At 46.7% G+C, this 11216-nt stretch overlaps 1 pseudogene; it reads right to left on the reverse strand.

Moving 5' to 3' along the window:
• Nucleotides 1–10591: 10591 nt before the first annotated feature.
• Nucleotides 10592–10704, reverse strand: LOC111727266 (annotated as a pseudogene).
• Between the last annotated feature and the right edge of the window lie 512 nt (nt 10705–11216).

Consider the following 11216-nt stretch of genomic DNA (forward strand, 5'->3'; position numbering starts at 1 on the left):
CTGAGCTCTGCCCTGGGTTGTCAGATCTTGGGGTATGGTGGTGGGGAGGCTCAGCTGGCTCTTGTCCCCAGGCCTAGCACACAGCTGGGTTCACAAAAGGTTTTGAGTCTATGTTGATTGAATAAATGAGAGAATAGTTACGGCTGCACAGCCTCCATGTCCAGCATTCTCGGCCATATTGAGGCAGAATTTCCCTAGATACCAATCTGCGCAGAATCATTTACACAGGCTGTGCCTGCCGATGCCTTGCTGTTTATCTACAGCATCAGCTCTGTATTGATTTATCAATGCCCATTTTGCATGGGGATCAATAGCTTAATTGCACATCCGGCTGACATGGGGATACAACCTGTTTGCCATGTAGAGAGCAGCCCTGAGTTGAGAGTCCGCAAAAGCCTTTCTTTACTCCTTGTGAGATTTTTGGGCACATCGTGCTGCTCTAATGACCTGTGCCTGCATCCTGAGTGACTGGCTGTTGTCACTGCCCTGGCAGAGGATTGTTACTTTAACCCAGAGGTCAGGACCAAGAGAGACCCAGGGGCCGTGTTGGGTGGGTGTGGTGTCTTGGTGGAAGAGGCAGAGAAAACACTTTTCCTGCTCAGGGCCAGTCACCCTGTGGGAGGGACAGAGGCCTGCAGCTGGAGTAGGCTTCTCCTTTGTGACCTGTCCCTTGTGGGTGTCACTACGTTCATCTCTGCCTCTCTGGCCACTTCTCTTGTAGATTGAACTCCTCAGAGTGGGGCGTGTTTTGTCTCGTCTTTACCTCTGGGGTCTGCCACACCCACAGTAGGGACTGGCTGAATGAGAATAAAGCCGATTGTTTTTTGGTTTTCCTTGTGGCGCTTCTTGCTGGTCAGAGAAGGTGGCGAGGCTCGGGCAGTAGATGGCGCTCTGGCAAAGTCTGAGGTCCATGCGTGGAGAGCCCGTTGCAAGGGCTTCAGAATCTACCCAACTTTAAAATTAAATAGAAAATGATGATTAAGCATTTCGTACTTTTAAAATCCTGAGATGATATTGAGAAGCTTTATTTTGTAAGTAGTAGGGAATTTCAATGAATCAACTAAGATTATACCCACTTATTAAGCACCTACTAAGTGCCAGGTTTGGTAGTAAGCATATTCACCATGACAGTATTCTTGTATATGTAACATCTATCTATATTACTTACCTTTTAGAGGAGTACATTGATAAATAGTTCTATTAAAAGAATAAAGATATTTAAAGTCTTTAATGGGAGAGGAATCACAAAAGAGTTTTTAGGATTAACTTAGAATTGTGTAGAATGTTCAGCACATTATGCTAATTTTTTTCAGAAGCTGAACAGTTTAAAGGGGAAAAGAATCAGCCTGTTACCATCTTGTTGCAGAAGCCAGGTAACCTATGTCTCATCAATGCTAACAAATATGCCCTTTAATAGCAGTTTGTGTTTGTAACAGTGAGACCTGCTTTCCTGGAAAATATTATTAGCACTTCTATTATCTTACAGATTATGCTCTTGCTCAATGGAGGGTCCCAGTAAAAATATAATGGCAGATTGCAGCCGATGGGCTCTCTGTTTTTATGTTAGAGATGTCTTTATTGTGCAAAGTTGAAAGAAATTCTTTGAAAACACACATGTGCGCACACAGGATGTATACACACACACACACAAGTGCATGCACACACACATACATGGATGCACACACAATCTCCAGAGCCCATGTGGGCTGGGGATGTGGGGTTGGGCTGGGGCTGTAACCTGTCAAATCCCAGGCAGCTTCTCTTCTATGTCAGGGAAGCTGAGGGCTACCAGGGGCTGTGGGGTGGAAGTGGTGCCGCCTTTTCCCTCACAGGTGTAATGAGAAGTGGCCTCTGGTGGGCACTGCCCAGGCCTGCAACCACAGCTCAGGACACTTGCTCACAGATCTTCCAGGCTAGGCTGCCAGCCCTGTGAGGACCGGGTGTCTGCTCCTGCTGTTGACTCAGCACCCAGCACTATGCCTGGCACACCTAAGGGCCTCAGTAATCCTACATGAGCTGAGGTGCCTGCACAAGTGGCTAGAGAGGCGGGACTAAATATGACCTGGGGACTCAGCAAGCACTAAATGCTATGCTCATATTTAAGAGTGGGGCACTAAGTAGCAGGATGGAAGTGTGTGTGTGCTGTCTAGCAGTGGCCTTCACTACAGAGGGTATTTGGAATTGAGAGGTGTATTTATTTTCCTGAGGATGCTTCAACAAATTCCCATAGCAGTTCTGGAATCCAGAATTCTGAAATCAAGCTGCCATCAGGCCATGTCCCTCCAAGCCTCTTGCAGTTGCTGATGGCTCCTAGTGTCCCTTGGCTTGTGGCAGCACAGCTCCCATCTGTCTCTGTCTTTTTTTTTTTTTTTTTTTTATTGTTGGGGATTCATTGAGGGTACAAAGAACCAGGTTACATTAATTCCATCTGTTAGGTAAAGTCCCTCTTTCTGCCTCTGTCTTGACCTGGTGCCTCTCCCAGGTCCTGTGTCCTTTTTGTCTCTTAAAAGAGCATTCTCATTGGATGTAGAGCCCAACCAAACCCAGGATGATTGATAATCTCATTCTGATTTTTTTTTAACCTTAATTACATCAGCAAAGATGCTATTTCCAAATAAGGTCATATTCTGAGGTTCTAGGTGGGCATGAATTTGGGGGGAGCACAATTCAACCCTCAATAAGGGGGTCCTTGGCTGTCTATATTCTCTTCTTGAGGCGTTAATTTTCTTTTAAGCCAAGTTACCGATGATTTCAGAACCAGGCAAGGAAAGGGGGCTGGCATTCTTGCATTTGGTAAGTAAACTTCTGTGTCATTTATCTTGAGGGCGCTTGGCTGGGGCTGGGGTCCCAGAGAGCAGCCCCTTTGGACCAGCCTGTGCTGAAAGCAAATCTCTAGCCTCCTCAGGATTAGGGAGCAGCTCCCGGCCATTTGTGGTGAGGAGGGCACTGGGACCTACATGCTCCTTCCCTAGACTTCTGGGCAGTCCTTCTGTACTGAGTGCCCCCTTTGCCCCCACTCTCACAGGTGTGTGGGCCTCTGGACTGAGTGCCTGTACCTGGCTTTCTCTGGTCTGCTGTGTCAGACACTGTTCACCCATCTGCCTTCTGGTTTCCCAGATTTGGATGCCATTTGTCTCCTATTCCATTCACATCTTTGGGGGTGTGACCCTTTACTGTCACTTTCCACTCGCCATTGGTAGTGAACTCTGATCACATTCAGAATGAAGCCCAAACTCTTATCATGTTCTCCTGGGCCCACAGGAGCCTCCCATCTACACCCTGCCCTTGGCTTCCCCGCTCACCATCTGCCAGCCCCTGAGGTCCTGAGTTTACCCTTCTCATCCTCTTTCCTGAAAAATGTCACTCTTCTTTCCCAACCTTGGGTCCATTCATCTTTTTACTGTGTCCCAAGCTGCCTTCTTAGCATGAGCAACAGTTTGTCTTCATATGTCCATGTGCCACATGTTGTCCTCTTGTCTCCAGGACACTTGGTGCCCCCCACTGCCTGCTCTGCGCTGGGAAGCTCATCCGCCTGGGCTGCATTGCGGGGCTCCCCTGCCTCTGGCTTCCTGTTGAACTCATTCAATGGAGCCACAAGCAGGGGCCTGGAGGGTGGGAGCAAGACGAGGTCTCTCTGACCCCTTCCCTAATGGGTCTCTGGGGGTTGTCTGTGTCCCTTTGCTGAAGGCCTCTGTTCCTATCAGGGAGTCCTCTCAGCTTTCCAGGAACTTCTTTCTTCCCTTGCATCTTGGGCCCAAGGGGTCACTACCTCCTTAAACTCTGCCTTTAACACACCTTTCCCAGCCACCCCCCTTCAAAGTACCACGTTGAATTGTACCGCCACTTTCCTGTTTGGACTCCTACATGCTTTCTTTTTAATTTACTTGCTGACTCATCATCTCCCCTACTAGACTGCACACTTCTTGGAGACCAACACTGTCTGGTTTAGGTGGGATCCTCAGGGCTTGCAGCAGGTTCTGGCACACAGAGAGTGCTCCATAAATATCTGTTAAATGAACAAAAACTCACCCACATGTGTGTACACACGTGTAGACATGTGCCCAGGCATACATGCAGGCATATCCATCCACACAAGTTTCTGTGGGTTTCAGCCCTTTGGGGAATTAAGTGGGGAACAGTGGTTGCTCCAAGCAAGTGGGCCTGGACCTTTGTGACCTCCTTCTCTTTATTTGCAATCTAGTTTGTGGAAGTCATCAGTGTCTCTGCTGTGTGGCCCCATGGGATGAGATTAACCTCTCTGGGCTTCAGTTTCCCTGCTCGGGGATAGCAGTAACTTCTCTGTGATCACCTTCCTTGGTGACCCATGAGCGTCTGTCCCAGCTTCTTTTGGTCTATTAGTGACCAATAATAGACCATTGTGGACCATTGGGGGCCACAATGTGGACTATGGGATGTGCCAAGGCAGCTTAGCTGTGGCAACAGTAGGAAAGTCACAGGAGCCTGGAGGGACCTGTCCAGGAGGGGGATAGAGAGGGACTCCATGAGGGGTTATTGCAGAAAATTACCTTCTCACTAAATGTCTACTTAGGGCAACAGTCAAGAGGCTGATGGGTCAGGTTGTCTGTGGCAATTGTCCCCAACCTTTTTGGCACCAGGGACTACTTCCATGGAAGACAACTTTTTCAGGGACTAAGGCTGAGAGGATGGTTTCAGGATGATTTGAATGCATCACTTCTCCACCTCAGCTCATCAGGCATTCCATTCTCATAAGGAGCGTGCAACCTAGATTCCTCACGTGCCCAGTTCACAGTAGGGTTTGTGCTCCTATGAGAATTTAATGCCACTGCTGATATGCCAGGAGGTGGATGGAGTTCAGGCAGTGAGGTGAGGGATGGGGAGAGGCTGTAAATACAGATGAAGCTTCCCTCACTTGCCCGTTGCTCCCCTCCTGCTGAGGGGCCCAGTTTCTAACAGGCCATGGACCTATAGTGGTCCTAGGCCAAGGGGTTGGGGACTGAAGGTCTGTGGGATTTATTGCCCAAAAGAGGATGTGGGGTCTGGGAGAAGTTAGCTGGGCAGCCAGGCACCAAGAAGTGATGCAGGCCCAGCCTCGGCCCTATTCCCTGTCTGGGGAGACTGAGCAGGACAGGTGGGCCTCTGTGCTGGGGAGCAGGCTCCCAGTTCAGCTGAAGAAAGCAGGGAGCCCTTCTTGCTGCTCCTCTCTTCTTTTTTTGCTTCTTTTGCTGGTTTTACTTTTCCTTCCCCTTCCCTCTCCTTGCCTGGCCAAGTGAGCCTGGAACTTTCTGGAAGGTTCTTGGGGAGACTGGGTTATGAGGCCCATTCTCATTGAGGCTTTACAAGGAGGCCATCAAATCTCTCTGAGTTCAGGTTTCTATTACATGTGTGGAATGTAGAAGCTGATGACAGTCTATGAAAATTCAATAAACCTTGAAAATGGCATCAGGGTTGATGTCTGTAATTTAAAATAATGGATACCAAGAAATTGTTTCTTGTTTATCTCTACTGCTGAGATTGTGGCACCGAGGAGACTTCATTAGGAGCAGAGTTTTTTTTTTTTTTTTTAAACAGTATCATTTATCTCAATCAGTGACAGATACGGGAGGTGCTAATGATTGTGTTTAGTAAGACCCAACTAGCAAAGGCCTCAGTTCTTTTCACAGTTTAGGACAAGTAAATGGATACACAAAAATCACTTCACAGTGGGAGAGGTGTAGAAACTTAAAAGTCTCAATTCTGATATGAAAATGTCACTTTTGGTTTGTTAAGCAGCATGCCTGGTTTGTGATGGTGTTCAGAGATTGGGGAAGATGGCAGGAGGGGACTGACAGTGTGGCCAGATCCCAGGTTGTCTGGTGCGAAGCTTCTCTCTGCAGTTCCCTTCCCATGCAGGAGCCTTGAACAGCAGCTGGGTGGGGGCATTGTCTGCGAGCAGCCTCTTTTAGGCCAGTTGCTGGTTCATAGCTCCTGAAATAGTCTGTGTTTGGTTAGAGCAGTGGTTCTAAACCTGTGGGTTGTGACCCCTTTGTAACAATGAAAATACATCGCAGCATTAGGAAGGTTCTCACCACTGGGTTAGAGGGATTCGTGAAATGACTGTGTATGTGCATATGTACGCATGTGTTTCTGTGTGTACATACGTGTGCTTGTATGTACATGCATGTGTGGTTGTGTGTGTGCACACGTTTGTATGCATGTGTGTTTCTGTGTGCAACCATGGATGTGTATATGTGCGTGTGTGTACGTGTTAGCCTGTGCAGTGCCCAGGCTTCTCCCTAATGAGTCAGAGGTCACATCCCTCTTTTTGCAGTATTCCCATTCTAGAAATGAAACATCCAGACATCCAGTTCCTGCACATGACAAATTGGCAAAGCAGAAGACAATCGGTCTGAGGGTGATTGATAAACTCCCTTGTTAGGACAAAGAACATTTTACGTAAGATCTTAAAGTCCTCCACAGTGGATCTGGAAGTGGAGGTTCCACTGAGACCCCCACATTTGGACCCTTTGTTTCTTTGACCCTATGTTGGTTTCATGCTGTGCACCAGGCATGGTGCTGTCCAAAGCCATGATGCGGTGGCAGTGATACAGATGATCAGGGACACAAGTGGCCTTACGGGCACTCAGCTGGGTGAAGGCATGGGATTCCCCTGTGAACCCTGCTCTTCTTTAGTCTTACTCAGACGTCCCTGTCCTCTGCAGCATAGCTGCTTGTGCGTCAGATGCAGGTCATGTGTGAGAGCCTCTGCCTTACGCACGTGCACCTGCCCGCACACATGCGCACACACCCACACCCACGTCCTGAAACCGCAGGCCTGGTTCATCCAGCAACAGCAGCCAGTTACCTCCTGCTGTTAGGAAACGGATCAAAGAATGCTAATTGATCAAATATTAAATGCCGGTTAAACGCCGCACTGAATAATTCACCCTTTTTCATGTGAGCAACTTTGCAGCGACTGGATAGGAAGCAGGATTTTCATGCTGATATCAGTGTTAGCAGGGGAGGGAAGGAAATGTTGTTTGTTTTCCTGAAGTGTTGCAAAATGTGTGAGAACCAAAGTTGTCACTTATTAAATTCAGTCCTGTGGGAATACAGTGTCAAGATTTTCTATCTCAACCTGATTTTTAAAGAATCGGGTGGCAGGGATAGGGAGAAGATTGAGAGGGGAGGGGGCCTGCAGATGAGGGAAGCAAATTTGTTGGTGGGAGAAACAGCCGACAGAACTGGGGACGCTTTGTCTGGAGAAGAGAAGGCTCAGAGACCAAGGGGGACCCTGTGTGGCAGGCCGATCATGGCCCCCACGATGTTCATGTCTAATCCCTGGACATGTATTCCCTTATGTGGCAAAAATAACTTTGCAAATGTGAATAAGATTCTCGAGACAGGGAGATTGCCTTGATTACCCAGGTGGCCCAATGAAATTAGAAGGGTCTTTTTATAAAATTTCAGATTAATACGAGAGTACAAATGATTAGGTTATAATGTTTGCATCTGTTAGGTGAGGCCCCTATTGTAATTGTGTCCTGCACCCAGGAGGTGTGCCATATACCCTTACATTGTACCCATTAGGTGGGAGCCCACCAACCCCCCTCCTTTTCTTCCCTCCACCCTCCAACTTGAATTAAATTGAGTTTTTGTCTCATGTGGGCCTGTATTAGTTCATCCACTGGGCTTCATATTAGTATTGAGTACATTGCATTCTTGTTTTTCAAAGTATCACAAGTATTATGATACTTTACTAAAGAGAGACTTCTCCAACTCTATCCAGCTTAATACAAAAGATGTAAAGTCTCCATCCTTTTTTACGACTGAATGGTATGACATGGTGTAGATATACCACAGTTTATTAGTTCAGTCATGTGTTGATAAGCACTTGGGTTGTTTCCACATCTTGGGGATTGTAAACTGAGCTGCAATAAACAATCTACTGCAAATGTCTTTATGATAATATGACTTTTTTTCTTCTGAGTAGATGCTTAATAATGGGGTTTTGGGATCAAATGGAAGGTCTCTTCTGAATTCTTTGAGGATTCTCCATACTTCTTTCCAAAGAAGCTGCATTAGTTTGCAATCCCACCAGTGTAAAAGTGTTCCCTTCTTTCCACATTGACATCAGCATCTGCAGCTTTGAGACTTTGTGATGTGGGCTACTCTGAGTGGGGTTAGGGGATATCTCAGGGTGGTTTTGATTTGTGTTTCTCTGATGATTAGGGACAATGAGCATTTTTTTCATGTGTTTGTTAGTCATTTGTCTGTCTTCCTCAGAGAAGCTTCTGTTCGTGTCTCTAGCCCAGTGATAGATGAGACTGTTTGCTCTTTTTTTGGTTGATTAATTTGAGTTCTCTGTAGACGCTAGTTATCAACCTATATGGATCTTTTTAAGAGAAAGGCAAGAGTGTTGGAGTCAGAGGAGATGTGACAAGGGAAGCAGAGTTTAGAGTGATGCCACCAAGACCCAAGGAATGTGGGCACCTCTAGAAGCTGGAAAGGCAATGAATGGATTTTCCTTTAGAGCCTCCAAAAGGAATATAGCTCTGCCAATACCTTGAAGTTAGCCCTGTACAATTCATTTTGGACTTGTGACCTCCCCAACTGTCAGGTAATAAATTTATCTTGTGTTAAGCAATTAAATTTTTGGCAATTTGTTACACAGCAGAAACAAGAAACTAATATATGCACCCTTGACTGGCTCTACCTATGGCTTGCTATGTGCCCCAAATAATACCATTAGACCCACTCCTTTAGGGGGGTTGTGAAAAGCAGATGTTCTTGATTATAATTAGTCATGCTTATGAGGACTTACTGTGCTCAGAGCTCTATTTGCACTGGCCTATTTAGTCCTCAGAGCAACCCTGTAGTTAGATATCATTGGTATCTGTGCTGTAGTAGTTATTGCTGTGTAACAAACAATGGTCTAAAATAACAAACATATATAGTCTCTTAGCTTCCATGGGTCAGGAATGTGGGAGAAACTTAGTTGGGGGTTCTGGCTCAGGGTTTCTTGTGATACCGCTGTCATGGTGCCTACTGGGGCTGCTGTCACCTCAAGGCGAGGCTGGGGGAGGGCCTGCTCCCAGCTCCGGGTCTCCAGTCAGCCGGAAGCTTCAGCTCCCTGTTGTGTGGGCTTCTCCCCTGGTTGCTCACAGCACGGCTGCTTGTTTCCCCCAGAGCAGAGGAAGAGAGAGCGAGACCCCAAGATGAAAGCCCTTTTAGAACTTACTTTCAGAAGTAACTTCCTATCCCTTCTATCATTTTATTCATTTGAAGCCAGTGACTAGATTTGGCCACACAGGGGGAGGGGATCACAAAGGGTGAACATAGGAGGCAGAGGTCATTGGGGACCATCTTAGAAGCTGCCCACCACGCCCATTTACAGGTCCAGAGGGGGTGAGTAAAAGAGCTGGATGCAAACCCAGCTCAGAGCCCACCTACTTAACTATTGCTTTCTTACTTTAATGAAGCCTGTGTTATTTAAATACTTTGCCACCCTCAGATCTATTTAATTCCCCTCCATGGCCCTTTTATAACCTTTAGTCCTAGCATGGACCACCGTGCACTGCTGTATTTTTTGTTTTTAAGCAGAGTTTTATTTTGTTGCCCTTGGTAGAGTGCTGTAGTCTCATAGCTCACAGCAACCTTAAACTCTTGGGCTAAAGCAACCCTCTTGTCTCAGCCTCCTGAGTAGCTGGGATGACAGGTGCCCGCCACAACACCTGGCTGAGATGGGGTCTTGCTCTTGCTTAGTCTGGTCTTGAACTGTGCTCTGGTAATCCAGCCACCTCAGCCTCCTAGATTGTTAGAATTATAGATGTGAGCCACTGCGTCCTGCTTGCACTGCTGTATTTGGGTTTTTTTGGGTCTGTTTGTCCTGCTAGATGAGACAGTGAGTCAGCCATAAGACAGATAGGTGAGAGGTAAGGAATGAAGGGCTGGGCTCAAGGAGAGTTTGTGATTTGAGGAAGAAGGATATTTTGGCCACGAGGACCACAGGATGAGGACCCCCCTCAGTGATGAAGTGACGTGTAGTCATCTCTGTATGGGGTTGATGGGTCCCTTGACCAGCCCTTCATCTCTCCTTCAGCATCTCTGGGCCCTGGGCTTGTTGGGAGGAAGACTGCCATTTAATGGGTCTAGGAGGGCCCACTCTGGGGAAAGGAGAGACCAGCTATCCACTATAGTCAAGGGAGTGGGGTCTGTGGGGTGCCTCCTTCCCCTTTTGTTTGGGGGACAAGTGAAGGGGACAAAGCCCAGGGACCTCTAGAAGTCAACATCTTTCTACAGTAGTAAGGGTGAATGTCATCCTTATTGGTTCAGAACAGTGATGTTACCTTCTTCCTAAATGCCACTGCTGGGAACCTCTAGGATACTGGTTTTCCAAGGCTCTGGCCAGTGCATCAGCCCTAGCTTGGCCTTGTTAGATGGGCCAATTCTCAGCCTTTCCTCCTCAAACCTACTGAATGAGGAACTCTGGGGTGGGGCCAGCTTCTGTGATTCTAAAGCAGATAAAATCTGAGAACTAGGCATTTTTTCCTTAAATGCTCCCAAATTTTTACATTAAAATGTATAAATGAAAAAAAATATAAATTTTAGAAAACAAAAATGTCTGATACATAAATGTTGGAAAATCCAGGGGAGCAATTAGACATTTAAATGATCTACAAATTAGTATTAAACTGATGAGAACAGATACTACACTTCATCTTAGCCAGAAGGCTGAGAAGCAATTAAATTAGTATTAACTTATTAGTACACATCACTTCTTTACTAAGGCATATGTATACTTGTAAATATACATAATATTTAACAACATCAAGCTTTTACTATAAATATTATTGTGTATACTGCTTTTTAAGCATTTCTCCATGTATTATGCATTCTCCCACTATCCTATTTATCCTGGCTGGAATGTACTATGATCTAACCAATCCCTGGGGCTGATGCCCCCTGAACGCTGCCGGGATGTGCAAAGCCAGGTAACCTCTGTGCCCACCCTGGGCTGGGAGGCACGGCCAGTGACTGAAGGGAGTAAGGATAGCCCAGCCTTGGGGTCTGGGGCCTGGACACAGGGATAAGGTTGTGAACCTACTGTTAAGGGGTGCTCCAAGTTCAGTGAGTACCCAGTAGGGGGTTGTGCGGAAGGTGGGTCATAGATCCTGAGTCTGTGTGACAGAAAATGCACATGGATGGGAACAGAGATAAGGAAGTCAAAATTTTGATCCCATTTCTGCTTTAGAAAA

This window comes from Otolemur garnettii, unplaced genomic scaffold (genome assembly GCF_000181295.1).
Source record: "Otolemur garnettii isolate 467f Iridium unplaced genomic scaffold, OtoGar3 scaffold00003, whole genome shotgun sequence".
In the NCBI taxonomy this organism is placed as follows: domain Eukaryota; kingdom Metazoa; phylum Chordata; class Mammalia; order Primates; family Galagidae; genus Otolemur; species Otolemur garnettii.